Raw genomic sequence first — 16650 nt, forward strand, 5'->3', positions numbered from 1 at the left:
GGACCTGGGGAACTTCACCTCAAATTTAAGGATAACTAATTGGGTAGGAGCCAAAAAATCCCACCTGAGCAATTTACTAGAAAAAGAAGAGAACAAAGAAACTAATTGCTTTTGTGAGGTGTTTTACCAGGGGCAGGAGGGCCTCTTGCACCTGGACTGGTTTTTCTCTGTAGAGTTTGTTATTTTGCCTTTTATTAAAACCTTTTTGTTTCCAACACTACCACAGAAGCCATCCTGCTGATTTTTATGCCTTCTAAGGTAGCTGAGCTATCTTGGGTGTGAAATAGACCTCCAAGAGCTTATGAGACCTGGCTCGAGGAGAATCATATTTCAGGTCCCCAGCACTGCACACAGCTGCTCAGTCACCTCCTGTGAATGTCACCCTCCACCCAACCCCATCTCTTACCCACTTTGAAGTTGTCTGCTCCCTCCAATCCTCCAGCATAAGAGCTCATGTAATCAGTCCCTAAACCAGGTCTAATAAAGTGATCTGCATTAGCTTAAAAAAAAAAATATTTTGTCTTGCTTTAGGGTTTCTTTAACCCCCCTAACCCAGCTCATTTTGACCATCCAAAGCTTCTGGACAATCATACATGACATGAGATGGGACAGCTGAGAACCCCTGGAAGGAGATCAGGGATGCAAGAGGAGCCTGACAACAACTGGAAGCATGTCAGGCTCCCACAGAGCCAAAGTCTCAGAGCCACAGGGGTCTCAGATGCAACACTCCAAAGCAGCTCTGTTGTGCTGGAAGCTGTTAATTTAACACAGTTTGCTTTTGGCTTTCAGTGATGTGTACAGATCTAAAGCACGACTGGTTTAAGCAGTCACTTTGCAAGAGCTGTGCCATCCTTGTAGCTGCCTTTAATTACAAGCAACTCTAAAGCTCTTTTCCATTATCAGTTTTCTCATCAGTACTACTTTGGGCAACACTCCTTATTGAAATAAAACTTAATTTTGACAAAGAGCTTTTGTGGGGGTTTTTAGACCAAATACCTGACTGCTTCTAGAAGCCCAGCTTGGTATAAATTAAAAAAACAGGGCAGTGTGACCTAGAGAATTCAAGAAAATGTCATCACCTGCTGTGAGCTCCTGGGCAGCAGCTCCGTTTGCTAAAATTAGAGGAGCAAGAATCTTTGTTTTTAAACATGCCAGATTATCATCTTTTAAGTAAATGCTCCAGTGTTTTAACCTAGTTCATACCACATCAGGAAAACCTAACAATTTTTGTGTAGGTTGCTCTGACAAAACCTGGCATGTGCTAGATTTTCTAGGTAAGGTATTTTGTTGAGTCGGTGATGGAAACAATTTTTAAGAGGTCAAACCCTAGGACCTGCAAATTGAAAACTTCACTGAAATCAGGTCACACTCTATATGGACAGAAACTTGCAGTCTGCATTCTCACAGTAGCTGCTACCTGTTTTGTGCCAAGAACACAAAAGGCATTGTCCAAGACAAGAAAAAAGACAATTTCTGCCCTAAAAACACCTAAAACCCAACAGACAATGTGAACTGGAGGCCTTTGGGGTGTTCTTCTTTGCACATTAGTAGAGCCACTACAGTTCATTAAAAAAATAAACGGAAGTATTTGAAAGGAAGAGGAAATCAAAGTTTTGATGACTTGATGGTGAACATGGTGGTGATGCTGGGTTGACAGTTGGACTTGATCTTAAAGGTCTTATTCAGCCTTAAGGGATCTGTGATTTGGTGATCTCTTGGATAGCTTGGCATCAGCCCAGATTAAATCTTCAAACCAGGAACCATTGTACAGCAAATCCCTGCAGGCTATGAAGGCATCCAGCTCCTCCTCCAAGATCCTGTGATCCTGCAAGAGGGCTACCAGCTGCCTTCATCAGTGTTCCCACAGACACCACATCTCACATGCAATATTCTTTAGATTTTAATGGAGAAATCATTCTTCTCTGGGATGATCTAGAAACCACATGCAAAGAACAGAACTGCCTCAGAATCTAGATTATGTAAATTATTTTCACCATTCTTTTTATCCCTGTTGAATCCAGAGAGACTTTTTGGTAAAGGGTATAAAAGCCTGGAGTTCATTTATTCAAACAACAATCCCCCCACTTTTGAGTCTTTCTCCCATACTCCAAAATCTCCTGCAAAGGGCATCACTCCCTAGCACAGCTCTCACATCCATGGACAGCTGCACAAAAAGACATGGGGACCATTTAGAAGTCTCATCCTACCAAGTGACTAAGTGTTGTGCTGTAAGTAAAATTCAATTAGGAGAGCCTGCAAGATCAGCCTCTGTGCTTGTTAGCATCCAGCACAGGGCAGCTGCTTTGGCTGCCTATTGACTGAGCAATCGACAGACAATTGCTGCATCCAGCCACAGGAACATCTGAGGAGTGCAGCGCAGGAATGAGGGAGGTATCCAAATAAAATCAGCTGAAGGGGCTTGATCTACAAGACAATTATAAGTTTCCAAGTTTGCCAACAAAACTTCAGCATTACCCTTATAAGAAATCTTTATACGTGACATTTTGCTTGCCTGCCTCTAACAATAAACAACTTAAACATTAATTTTGCTGCTCCCACAGCAGCAGATCAGGATCTGTGAACTCTGCAGATCAGGATCTGTCTTCTCTGATTGTATCTAGGAGCTCCTGAATCAAACCATCTACACTGAAATGTCATGGGGAGGCCTCAGAAGTGCCCCACACAAGTTACCAAAAAAACTCACGGATTTTTCCATAACCCCAGTCCTCTGCTCCCCACATCATCAGTTCTCTCCCAAAAGGTTCTCACTTTGTAAGAGAGGGGCCTAATAACCAAAGGCTCTTCCAGAAGAGAATTTACTGGAGGTTTCTAAGAAAGGTGAATGACCTGAAGGTATGTCCTTTGTTGTCTTCCCACTGTTTGCACACATTTAAACCAAATTGTATTTTTAGATAGATTGGAGTTGGGTAATTTCCTTCCAAGTACTTAGGACCTGTCACAACTCCTGAATGATTTATCATCATATAAGTCTCAGGAGAGCCTGGGAATGGACGTAACCCAGAAAGGAACTCTGTGGTCAGTGAAACAGCAGAGTTCAGGACAAGACTTTTAATTATTTCCCCTCTAAGCTCCAACAAACTTTCCCCTGGCTGGGTTCACACCCAGTTCAGTGACCAGGAATGTCCAGGCCTGATAAAGGCAAGATTATTCAGCACAGAGGTTTAACACACACAGTCCTTACACTAACATCCCACCTATTCCACAGATGCTTTTGTCAAAGTCACCAAGATCTGACACAGCTCAAATGCACAAGTGTGCTGTAAATCTTGGTGCCACATTGCCAGATAATTCCAAAACAAATAATTATTGAAATGGTCCCAAATCAGTTTGTGACTGTTGTGAAAGAACTAATGGGTTACAGTGAGAGTCTGCTCCAGGATCAGGGTTTGCTGCTCCCAGCCCTTAGTTTCATTGCACACAGGAGCCAGCAAATTAAGACTTGAGCTATTACAAAAATTTGCATAATGTCAGAAGCATTTGTTACCCTGAAGATGATGTACTCAGCACAGTCTGACAGTCAGCTAAATGATGGCAATGATTTCCAACACACATAAGATACAGAGGCACCACCACCAAGACAGACTTCATGCTGGCCACTTTGGAGTCCTGCACTTTAGGCAGCAAATGGAAAGTTTCCTTGGCACTTGTAAAAGATAATCAGAGCAGGAGAAGTAATCAGACTAAACAGGCACTGTCCAACCACTGCAACTAAATACATTATAGCTTCACTTTGGATTGACACTGCATGGATACTTTATTTAAAAAACAAAAAGGTTTACCTGTTTTCAGACTCTTTCAGCTTCCAAATAGTTAAGCAATTGCCATTGTTTTCATCTTCTACAAGGAGAAACTGAGAAATAATTCTCAGTCACAAAGGGGCTGGATAAGCAATGACAAATACACAAATCACAAATCCATATCCACAGGAGAGCTGATCCTCCTCTAACTTCTGACCTGCCTAACAAAACCAAATAGAAATCATCTGCTCACAGTTGTCTACAGATAATGGAGTTATTTACTAACTAATCTTCTCCATGAGCAATATTTCAAGCATCCGTTGTTCTCCATCTGCTTTGCTGTTTTATCCAGTGTGATAAACATAGGAGGTTGTTTCCTCAATTTTTTGTTCATTTCCTTCTTATAATTAACCACACTAGCTTTTTACAGCAGCATGAGAAACACCTCATTCCCTGTTAAACTGTCAGTAGATTAAAGTACAACAATTCATTACATCCTGCTGGACTTCATCTCTAAGAAAGATGATCTGGATAAACACCTTTATCTGAAACCCTCTGTTGCAGCTTCGCTTCTGGGGAGGGATCAAAAATATAAGACGAAAATATACAGCATCTTTTTCACCTTCCATCTCTCCATTAAAAAAAAAAAAAAAAAAAACCCAGAAAGAATACAATCAGCAAACACAAAGCACATCTCTGCAGGTTGATAGCTGGTAAAACAATCTGCAAAGAGTCCCTGACCTTAACTGAACAACCTCTGAACTGATGCATGATCCCAAGATCTGCCATTTGACCAGAGCACTACCACTACCCCAAAAATGTCATCACAACTGCAACCAGAATTAGATTTGAACCCAGAGACAAGAAACTAGACTTTATTGATCTTCTTACCTGGAATTCAATGGCACTGGGAGGAGGCCAGAAACCTGGATTCATGGGCTGAGTTTAAACTTCTCCTGTCTTGTGATTTCCAGGCAGTGTCTCTTACAGAAAGCCAACCAACTCCTTTTAATTTGGTGCCTGGCTTTGCAGCTTCCTTTAGAAAGCTTCACACGAGTGATAAACTTGTAAATATAAAATGAAATTTGAATCATTACTGTTCCAATTACTGAAATAACCTGCATTTGCTAGAATTTCATTATTTTACTTGTGCTCATTAATAGTACCTAAATGTCAAGAAAAAGCATTTTTGTGTCTGTGCATTCATCCCACTGTCCAAATTTATTCACCCAGCAAAGGTCAGGAATTTGCTGGATTACAGATGCAATTGTTTAGAGCAACTTCCTACAACTTAGTGAAAGCTGCACTCAATTTGTTCAACCCAGCATCCTGAAATTCCCATCGAAAATTTATTGTGCCAGATACATTAAGTGCAAATTGCATTATAAATTCATTTATAATTAAAAGTGCCATTTCTGTGCCTCTTGCCATACCCCACTTTCTGCTGAACAGACAGATCACTCCAGCCCTTGCTATTTCTGTATCTGTTTTAATCTGTGTAAGTCTCTCCATACTCCTGGGAAATGCATGTGTTCAAGAAACTGAGGCAGGAGTTAAGCAGTGTTTCATGGAATGGTCTGGATTGGAAGGGACCTTAAAGATCTTCTAGTCCCAATCCCCCTGCTGTGGCAGGGACACCTTCCTTCCTCTACACTGGGTTGATCAGAACCCATCCAGCCTGGCCTAGAACACTTCCAGGAATGGGGCCTCCACCACTTCTTTGGGCAGCCTGTTCCAGTGCTTCACCATCTGCACGATAAAGACTTTCTTCCTTCCTAATATCTAATCTGAAATGATGGGAGCAGGAGCAGAGAAGCTGCCACCTCTCTCTCCATCAGCTTTTTCTTTCTCCCTTCCCAAGACTGAGCTAGGCACAATGGCCTCAAAGGCAAACGTGGCCAGCCTGGACTGCTGCTCCATGGGCTCTGCTTGACTTGCTCCAGTGATGACATAGGAGACACCAGTGATGTGATCTTCTCCACTGAAGACACCAAAGAAGGAGCCCCCAAGGACACCCAGCTCCTTGCACTGACCAGTGCCCCTCTCTTCAGTGCCTCTACCCCTGCCCATTCCTGCAGGAGACATCCACACCTGCCTTAGTGCCTGCCCAGGACAGAGACAGAACAATTTAATCTCTGAACCCCTCCCAGCATCTTGCACCTTGCTGGCACTGGAACCACAGCCCCTGGCCTGTGCAGGGGACACCGGGAGTGCAGCCTGCACCTTCCCCACCCCAGGGTTGTGAGGCAAACAGCTCCTGGTGGCTGCAGCAACCCAAATCATGGCATCAGCACACGTCAATGATTCCATAAAACCTAGACAGCATCTGCCAAGGGAGAAGAGCAGGGAAGTGTGGCATGTGCTTTCAAACCTGCATCACTGGGAAGACACCTCTGATGCTGAGCTCAGCTCCACAGTGGCACAGGCATTTCTTACCACAGAAAACCACACACGGACACAGGAGCCCACAAACCAGGACTTCTCCCTCTGATGTGATACACAGCACAAGGTTAACCCATCCACCAGAGCATCCCTTCTCTTATCTCTGCCAGCAGAGGAGTCCCACAGGACAGTGCTGGTTCCAGCATCACTACCTCACAGCAGCACCTCGCATGGGATCCTGCTGGGCCAGGACTCAGGTATAAACTTCCCTTGTGAATTTCCAGTTTAAAGCAAGGTTATGGTATCCTTGGTTAAAAGGGCAATAGAAGTACAACTTAATTACCCAGCATTACAACACAGCTCTTCTGAGAGGCTGCAGAAGGAAATTGACACTGTTCTGATGGAATATTCCATGTGGCTAACAACAATTTCATGCAGCCTCAGAGAAGACAGTCAGCCAGCTAAATCTGTTGAAAGGTAAGAGTGACATGCAAAATGTTATTCTTTCCTTACATGTAGTACAACCACACCTTTTCAGGCTATATAGCTTATGTTTTTAGATGAGAAGAAAGCAAAACAAGAAAAAAACATCAAGCTGAAAATAAATTGGATGCAATTCAAAAGGACAGTGGAAAAATACAGGATGACAAAGAGATGGTAAAGCAGCAACTTAGTAAAAAAGGATCAGGGCATCACCACTAATCACAAGCAAGCAGTACCCCATAAGCACTGTGTGCATCCACACCAGAATGAACAAACATCCTGCAACAGCTGGGAGGGCTGGAGGCAGGTATCACCCAGGAATCAACAGCTCTAAGATCTCAACAATTTAGGAAACCTAAACTAGCCTTGGACATGTGTTTCAGAAGAGACACTTGGGACCAACAGGTGTCATCAGTGACCAGAAATGCATGGCCTTAAAGGAAAGGTTGGACTCACTGGTGGTGAAGCAGGTAAGGAGGGAAAAGGCTGAGGAGAGACTTGACACTTCTTTTTAAAGACATGAAAAGTAGATACCAAGAAGAGAAGATTAATTGTCCTCTCTGTCAGGATGACCAAAAGGTTTAAATCGAAGGAGACTCAGAGTAGGCAAGAGAAAGGATTGTTAACAGTGAGGATAGTGAAGATCCAGAGCAGGTTACCTGGGGGTAAGGCATAAAGCCTTCGTTTGGTGCATATAAATAAAGTAATTAAGACAGAATTCACCCTGTCTTGGGAAGAGAGGGCTTCTGACTTCTGCAGGTAAACAAACCCATGTCTTTCAAATTTGAAGCGTCTCCTTTAGGACATCTAAAGACAGCAGCTCTCATTGCACTCCAAGGTATACTCAGGATCATTTGAGGATGGGATTAGCCCTGCTGACAGGAACTGAGAGGCAGAATTGGAACACTTGGGGGACACATCAAGGGACCTGGAAGAGATGGTCCTTTTGTCTGCTGGGCTGCAGGTTGGTAAGAAGAGCCACTGGCTGGCTTCTCACCAGCAGCAATGGGCAAACCAACCTGACCTGACAAGCACACTCACACACTTATTAATTGGGAAAATAAATCACGTGAAAAAGGAACACGAGCAGAAAGAAGCCTGCTGCACCAGAGGGGAAGCTCAGCTTGGCTAAGTGCCTTCACAGCAGCACATGAGGCTTTGAGCTGTGGAGGTTGCAGAGGGTGAGCAGCAGGAAATCTCCACGGGAGGCCACAGATACTTGTGTTATGCTTGGTCCACAAACTCTTTTTCCTCATTGGACAGACAAAAAAAATTTAAATATCTAACAGCTCCTGTCAATATTAATTCTCCCCCAAGCGGCTTGCTATTCACAGCAGGATAACTAAAGCAACACTCATTACTTTAATTAGTGAAGGAGACAAAAAAATACAACCAGAGCTTGCAAAACAGCCACTTTTACTTTATTTGAAATGCCTACCACGAGCCCATACTTCTGCCCATGAAATTTGTAAGTACCCTTCTGCATGTGCTGTCTACAGGGCACAATTTCTTTTGAGAGTTGCACCACAGCAGAAAATGCACTTCTAAAATTTCTCAGGACAGCTGTATCCAAAAAGATATTTTATAACTGCTACTATGAATCCCAATGCTACACCAAAGCAAGTGATACAGATGCAGTGTCTCCAAAGAGACCAAGAACCAGAAAGCCAACACATTTCTTCAGCACCCTACTACAGTGGTAGTTTATGCCTGGACTACAATTCCAAACCATGGCTTAGCACAGAGAAAACAGGCTTTCACAGACTTTTTCTTTTCAATCAGTCATTCAAAATCCCCTTGCCAGCAGTGAAAATTGGTCAGCTGCTTTACCCTTTTCTGTGATCAGTCTAGCTCTGAACAGGAAAGCAGGAGGCAGGTTGGTGGATGACACAGTGAGACCCTGAGAGAGAGCAGCTCTGTCTGAGCAAGGTTCTGCCACGGCAGTGAAAGACACAATTATGCTCATCATTTTTTAATTAGGAAATGACGTGTGATTTACAAGTCTTAGTGCAATGTGGTATTTGAACAGCGAGGAGTGACATTTCCAAACAGCATCGCAGGAACTTTCCCTTCCCCTGCCCCACCCCCCAGTCATTTAAGCAAGTCATTCAGACAAAGAGCAAAAGTCCTTTGTTTGGGTTTTAATCCAAACTAGTGCAGTCCTGTATGTGTTCTTTTCATTCTTTCTTTTCCATCTTTTCCCAGCCTCTTTTTATTTAATAAGACACAGTTTCTCCCCTGCAGTCAGCAGTGACAATTGTGACTGTACCTGTCTGAATTTCAGCATACATAACTAGAACCTGAGTTTCCCTTGCAAGAAAGTTGCAAGGGAACTTTGTTCTGGAGGAGGAGAATTATGCACCCAACAATCCAGCCATGTCAGAGCCTTGTCTGCTGCAGGGCTGTGGCTGGCATGGACCCACCGTCACCACTGGCAGCCTGATCCTGCAGCCTGCTCCACAGCCACGTCCAGCACTCGCTGCAGGTCAGAGCCACATCCATTATGTGAGGTCAGGATGTACAGAGCATGAGTGAAAAAGCTCAGAGTAGTTGTGTGGAAGGAGCTCACTCTCAGCACACAAGGCTTGGTGGGTCTGAGGAGGAGGATGCTTTGCTCACATGTCCTGCTGCTCCAGAGCCCAGAGCTCTGCAGTTGCACACCTTACAGCAAGTACCACCTGGAATGTCCCCCAACCACAGCTGGAGATACACCTGCTCTCCCCAGATCTGGTAAAACTTGTTAAGTCTTCATCAACCATGGAAAGCCAGGAAGATTGTGAAAAACACCAATCACTTGTTTTTAAAATTTTTAAAAGTTTAATTGTAATAAAACTGCTATAGCAATAGTAATATAATTAGAGTAATAAAATTTGAACAATTGAGATTAGGGCAATATGAGACAATAAAAACAAAGAGATACGGATGTCTGGGTACCGTACTTTTTCTGGGCAACACAAGCCAGAAAAAGGACCCCTTTTAACAGAGGATTAACCCTTAAAAACAACAGCCTGTTGCGTAGTCATACATCTCATACATGATGCATAAATTCCATTCAAACACAGGATTCTGTCTGGTCATTATCAACTTCTTTCTTTTGATCCTAATGCTGTCCTCATATCTGAGCAAGGTGGGAAGAAGTTAGTTTTCTGCTGATAAGGGAGCAATAAATTCTCTTTCTCTGAACGATTTAGGTGTGCTGTGGCTGCTATCTGGTGCGAGTCTTTTCTTTAAAAAAAGTATCTTACATAGCATAGTTTCTATTTTAGCATTATGTTATAACCTAAAACTATATTTAACACACTACTTAAGAAAATTAATACAGCATAACTTTCTAACATAACACATACAATATTCATTTTAATATTTGTGAAAAGCCAATCATAAAATACGCATTTTTCACAAAGAGGGTCATGGCATCTTTAGAAACCCATGGTGCCAATACCCAACCAGGCTTTGGGGGATCACAGCCCCGTGGTGCACTCATCCCAGCTCAGAGGTCTGTGCTGTGCTGGTGCTGAGAGCAGCCCAGAGCACACAGAACTAAAGCTGTGGAATGGTAACTGCAAGGGATGTAGCTGTGACCTGCCACTTCACAGAGCTGCAAAAGGAAACTCCTCACATGCAGGCAAAGCCTAAACATAATGCAGCATCTCCAGAGGAAACTTCTGCTCACTGGTACACATGGGCATAAGAGTTTTAAGAAACACAATGAGAAATTGAAGACACCAAAATCACAGGTGAAAATCTCACTAGCAAGAAGAGCATGGTCTCAAAAGTAAGAGGACTGAAATATTAATATTGCCCTTGTCTGTGGGGAGGAATACAGCAGGAGAGGTGGCAGACAGTACTTTAGACTCAGAGGCATGAGTCAAAGCATGACTTTAGATTTACAGTAGAGATGGTTTACCATCAGCAGTCACAAGATAGAGCCAGCCTAGGCACCAACAGAGACATTCCAAATGCATCACACCATTACACATAAAACCTCACGGGTCTGAAGGGACTAGCAAGAGCTTGGCCACCAGCTCCAGGTGAAAGGCAATCGTTCCCTCTGGCACACTCCCTCCATGTGAAGAGATTAGAGTGATGTGTGAACACAAACCATGCTATCCTTGACTGCAACCTGAGCAATGCCCCAGGTCATCACAAAGCCTCAATGAATTTAACAAGCCCTGGAGCATTACAGGGGGACTGAGCACCCAAAGGGAAAATATCCAACAATCTACCTACTAAAAGGAAAAGCAGTCTTTAAGAGGTAGCTCTTAGTTTTGGAATTGCATTTCTTAAAAAAGACATTTCTTACTGTTAAGGCTTTATCAGACCACTTGCACATGAAATAACTGCTAAACTTTACACATACAAAACCAGATTTTTTTTCTATCTACATCTTTCCATAACAACCAAAATATCCCACCTTGGGATTTGACCTTATCTGGAAGATTACCTGGATAATCTGAATTAAATTACACCTGCAAGACAATTAAAAAATACTGCCTGTGGACTGCAAGTGCTTAAATATTATTAAATTATGATAAAGCAGTAAATTATGCCATCCTTGGAATTTGCAGCTCCCAGCCTCAGACTCAGAATTCAAGTCTCTGCAATTTAAATCTTGCCTCTCTCTAAACTGAATAAAACATGACCTGTGTTTGTTTATACTCTCCATATTTCATTCAGGGTAGCTCTCTTCCATGCAAGTCTCAAAGACAAGCTCCAAAATATAGAGGACGATTACGAGATATTTGTGTTCCACTGTGGCTTATCTTACACCATTTTTAATTCACTTCACTGTTAATTTCATTACTAAAGAACTCCAGAACTCAGTATTTTCAGTAATTCTTCAGTTTTGTTTGGGTTTATGCATTATTCTACCTAATTCCAGGTGCTTCTGTTCTTTTCAATAATCACAACAGATTTGGCAGAGTCCTATAATTCACCTTTTCACAGAATCAGTAAGGTTGGAGATGTTCAAGATCATCCAGTCCAGCCATCAATGCAGCACCACCATACTGGTGCCTGAACCATATTCCCAAGTGCCACATGTACCATGTACAAGCCTCTTGAACATTTCCAGAGATGGTCAATCCACCATCCCACTGAGCAACTTATTCCAATGTCTAAAGACTTCCAGAAAACAGGAAAAAAATCTAATATCTAAACTGAACCTTCCATGGTGCAACTTGAGGCCATTTCTCCTTGTCCAGTCACTTGAGACGTGGCAGAAGAGACCAATCCCCACCTCACTTCAGCCTCCTTTCAGAGCTGGAGGGAGCAATGAGGTCCTCACTAAGATGACTCTTCTCCAGCCTGAACAGCCAAACAGTTCCCTCAGCTGCTCCTTGTAAGAGAAGTTTCCTAGACCTTTCACCAACTTCATTTCCTTTCTCTGGACTAGCTCCAGGCATCAAAGGCCATTTTGAAGTGAGGGGCCCAGAAATGGACACAGCACTCGATGTGTGGCCTCCCCAGTGCTGAACAATCTCTTCCCTTGTCCTGCCGGCCATGACGTTCTTGACACAGGTTTTTGTTTTCTCTGCCCCTGTGGTATGAGTTTTGCAAGGGAGTCATCTACTGGGGTGATGAAAAAGCAGGATGAGCAGCAAGCCTCAGCAGCAAGAGAGCCAGGAAGAGTTCTTGTCATGTAAATGTGTTTCCTGTCCTGTTTGAGCATGGCTTTGCAAAGGTAACTCCACCAGGGGTATAATGAAGCACTTAGTGAACACAGGTGGAAGGCTCCAAGTAAGGCACTTAGAGAGTGACACATTTCCCAGCCAGAGGTGAGGGACGAAGTCTCTTGCACAGCACTAGTGGGAGCTTTATCAGAAACACAAGTGAGTGAATTCCTTCAGCTGCCTCAGGGACTCAGGCTGGCACCTGATTTTGGCTGTTTAAATCAACCCCAGGCTCCAGAGTCCCTCGGGGCTGGGCTCATTCTGTCATTTCCCAGGTAGGAATGGATGAGCCCCATCAGGCTTGTAACTCACAAGGAGAACTTCACAAGGCTTCCCTCACCATAAAAGACTTCTGCTTCCAGGTAGCCAAGCCACCAAATACATATTGCATGTCTTAGGAAGCCAAAGAGCAGGGAAGAGTGGGGCATCTGCTCCTGAAGGCCACAGCACTCAGTTACTGGAGCAAAGCCAGGCTGCCTTCAGGGATTCTGCAGCTTCAGCATCAGAAGCCCATACTCTCTGCAGCCATTCTGATCACTCACAAGCTGGCCACCCTCCCCTTAATATCAATGCACATTGAGAGGCTCTCCCTGGCCAGCAAACACCTGGCTGTAGAACATAAGAGGGAAAAAGCTTGACAGGCCAAGGACAGGTCCTGTGGAGCACATCACTTTAACCTCACCAGGGGAGCTGGCAGGGTGACCAGGAGGGGACACCTCATGCAGGGACCAGCTGCTCACTGCTGTTGCAACCAGCACTGCAAGCCTAGAGGAAATCTGGCTGGTAAGAGGACTAGATATTCTGGGATTTTAGTCCCAGGTTCTGGGACAGCTGCAGCAGGTTAGCCACTGGCTGTTTTATAGCAGGCGGATAAAATATGGGTGGTGGAGTCAATTCTAGCCCCTTTGCTGATTGCAAACAGCTTTTTCAGCAGGCTGAACTCAACACAAGGGGTTTTCCCCTATAACAGGGCACTCAAGTTGCCAAGCAGCCATAGCAGAGCACATCCAGGTGCAGACTGTTCCTTCAGTCTACGAGGGAAGCATGTTTGTTTTGCTCGACTGGTTTTCACTCCCACCCTAGGGAAGGCTGTGCATCACCATTCTGTTTCTTCACAGTTCTAATCATCTGCTTTATCTCTTCACCTTGCAAAAAGCTGCTGCTTTTTGCAAAAAGGAGCAGCCTGGTAATCATGTTTCTGCCTCTTACATTTTAGATCCTCAACACAGTCAGCAAACTTCTCTCCCTCCACACATTAGGCTGCCCATAACAATGTTTCCCAAACAGGCTAGGCTCAGACTGCAATACTCTTTGGAAAATGCTATCCCACAGCCCCAGGCAAGCCTGAGCATCTCTGCAAACATGGAGCTTGCTAAGGAATGGTCCCCAGTTGCCCCAGATCTAACTCTGGAGTGAGCTGCCACAGAAAATAAGTCCAGTTTTGGAAGAGGGTGCATCTCTGAGCAGTAGATGGGATCTCACAGGCAGACTTTGTCCTCATCACTGGTCTTTTCAGCATAAGGAACAAAATATTACAAGCTTCAGAGTTTTCCCTAGAAGAACCTGTGAAATTCATTAGCAGCCAACAGAGGGAATTGTCCATTTGGGGTTGTCATTTTCAGAGAATGAGACAGTACGACACTTTTTAGTGCAGGAAAGCACAGAAGGCACATTTTCTGGGGCTGCAGGCCACTATTAGACTGCAGGAATGTTTATATGAAGGATCTATTTAAAGTCTTCAAATAAAGGATCAATAAAAATCAGAATACATAAATTTTTATACATGTTAGTAAACACATAAGCTAACATATAAATTGCTTATGCCCATCCATAATACCTACTTTCATCTCATTTGTATTACATACTCCTCACATCCATGATACTTATGAGAATCCATGGAACAAGTTAATCTGTGATACAGATTAAGCATGACCTAGATTTTAGTCTGCATCTCTCATGTGTTCTCTCAGGACAAAGATTTTATTCAGAGAGCTCTGGTTCCTATAGGTGGCCTCTGTGCCCATAGGGTACCTGCACAGCTCAGGTACTTGCCTGCATGGATGCAGACACAGCTTGAGCATCCACTCCATGCGAGCTCAGGGCTGCCTGCACCCACCTGGGCAGAGATGCTCCAACATCCTTTTCTTCTCCTTTCAGCCATATTCCACAGACACAAGCATCAAACAAAACAAAAAGGAAAAACCAAACAAACAAATGAAAAAAGACCCAATATGAACATCACTGCTTGCATTCTTCATCTTGGCTGCCTTGACGCTACAGCGAGCACAGCATCAGGGCAAAGTGGGAGGGAGCATGTGCAAAGAGAGACACAGAGAAAACAGATCACACAAAGAGGAAATAAAAACACAAACCAAAACGTGTAACAGACAAGATCAGCAGCAAAAGAGGCAAATTCAGGAGACATTCATGAGCCTGACAGGTGAGGCGATGTGAGGAGCCAGCCCATGGCTGTGCGTTTCAGCAGACACTGGGATGCACTTGCTCCATCCAAACGTGCCCCATGACCGCCTTCCCTGTGCCTCTCTGTCTGCCTTTGCTCAAATCAGGATGCAGCAGCTCCCAACCCAACGGGCAGCCTTTAAAAACTCAGGGATAAGCTGTGGGCCCACGGAGGGCAGCTCTGACAGATGAGCAGGGCTGGATTTGGCTGCAGGGGCTGCAGGGGCTGCCGCGCTCGCTCGCGGTGAGCGCATTAGGGTAAGCTGCCCTCCTCGGGCTCCACTTCAGCAATCACATAATCCTGGGATTTCAGCAGCAAACACGGTGCCTGCTCAGCAAAGCTCTGAAAAAGGTTGTGTGAGGTACAAAAGAGGGAACCAGAGGACTGGCTTGACCCCAGTGTGATACAGGGTACCAGCAGCTGGCCAGCACTGAGATCCCATTTACAAAACCCACAAGCTTCAGATGCATTAGGGAGATGATGTGATTCCAGCTGTATAAAGCTGGAATTCGTGGCACCAGATGTAAATGCCAAAACAAGAGTTAATCCCTAGGATTGCCTGTGCCATTCATGAAGAGAAATGAGGCACTTTCCATCCCTCTGGGAGCTGTTGTCTGACACTGGCCAGATAAGCTGCCCCTTCCCCTTCATCAGCTCTAAAGGGTACTGAGTTTACCAGCCCAGATACAAATTTCTTTGTCATAAGCATGGGAACTTAAATGAAACTAATCCCAGGACATCTCATACATGGCAGGCACTTGCTTTCCATGCTACCACAGGCCTGCTCCATCCCAGCAGCTCATTGCCCAAGATGAATAAACTTTGACAGTGATATTTAAAAATATGCATCTTCTGCATCATTTCAATGAAGTCTGAGGGCAGTAGCTTTATGTAATAATTAACAACTGTTTGGGAAAATTATTCATTAAGTTTTAAGGGCAACATTATTTGTCATACTTGTCCTAGTTAAGATCAACACCAAGGAAATGTGGCTGCCTTGTGGGAAATTACTCTTCTTGCAGGCAGTACAGGAAGCCTCTTGAAAAGTGAAGACTTAGCAACAAGTGCCTGCTTATGAGAAAAGGTCTTTCAGATACTAGAGGAACTTGGGGGAGAGTTCTCTTGTGGTCTTCCAAGAAAGACCAATCCACCCATTCAGGAATCTGTGCCCAAAGTATCGTGCAGAGAGGCTGGATGCACACTGAAACCCCAGCTGACAACAGATACCTTGGTACTTCAGCACTGACCTGGTGCTTCCACACCTCAAATCCCATGCCAAGGCAGCAGCACCACAAGCAGAGCTAACAAAACCAAGCTTTAGCATCCTTCAGCTCTGTGAATGGAGCCACAGCCCTGTAATACAAGGCTAATGATATTTTTTGGACGCATGGATCTGGATAACACAAATGACACAGTGATTCAGCTTAATTACAAACTTCCTCTTAGAAATATCAAGGTTCCTCTGATAGCACTGTCAATTGTTCTTCTGACTCATCCAGTTGTTCCTGTAACCTCACAAAACAAAACCTTCTTTGACCCTTAAGGTATGAATAATTAAAGAAACCATTATTTTGAAAGAGTACCTGGCAATCCATAGATGCTGGAGCACCATAGTAACACACAGAGAGAATTACAACATTCTGCTCAGGGACAGTGGCTTTTATTACAACCTCCACTCTCTGAAAGAAAGCCATAAAACACCTATTCATCCCTCATTTAGAAGAGGCACATTAACTTCCCACACGTTCATCCTTCCAGGAAGGTCAGATAGATCATCACTAGTCAAGGGTGATTCAGAAGTCCACCCATTCCAGGCCAGTCTTTCAAGGTCATTAGTTAAGAAAGTCTTGCTCATTTGACACACAGGCTTGAATCTGCCCACAAATTAGTTCTA

General features: G+C 44.0%; 1 long non-coding RNA gene across 1 annotated transcript in view; it reads right to left on the reverse strand.

The window, feature by feature from the left end:
- The window catches only part of LOC135296048 (uncharacterized), a 46473-nt gene that overhangs the window by 28867 nt on the left and 956 nt on the right, over nt 1-16650 (reverse strand). The gene's annotated exons all lie outside the window — the stretch shown is intronic.

The sequence above is a fragment of the Passer domesticus genome, chromosome 3 (assembly GCF_036417665.1).
Source record: "Passer domesticus isolate bPasDom1 chromosome 3, bPasDom1.hap1, whole genome shotgun sequence".
NCBI classification, from domain to species: Eukaryota; Metazoa; Chordata; class Aves; order Passeriformes; family Passeridae; genus Passer; species Passer domesticus.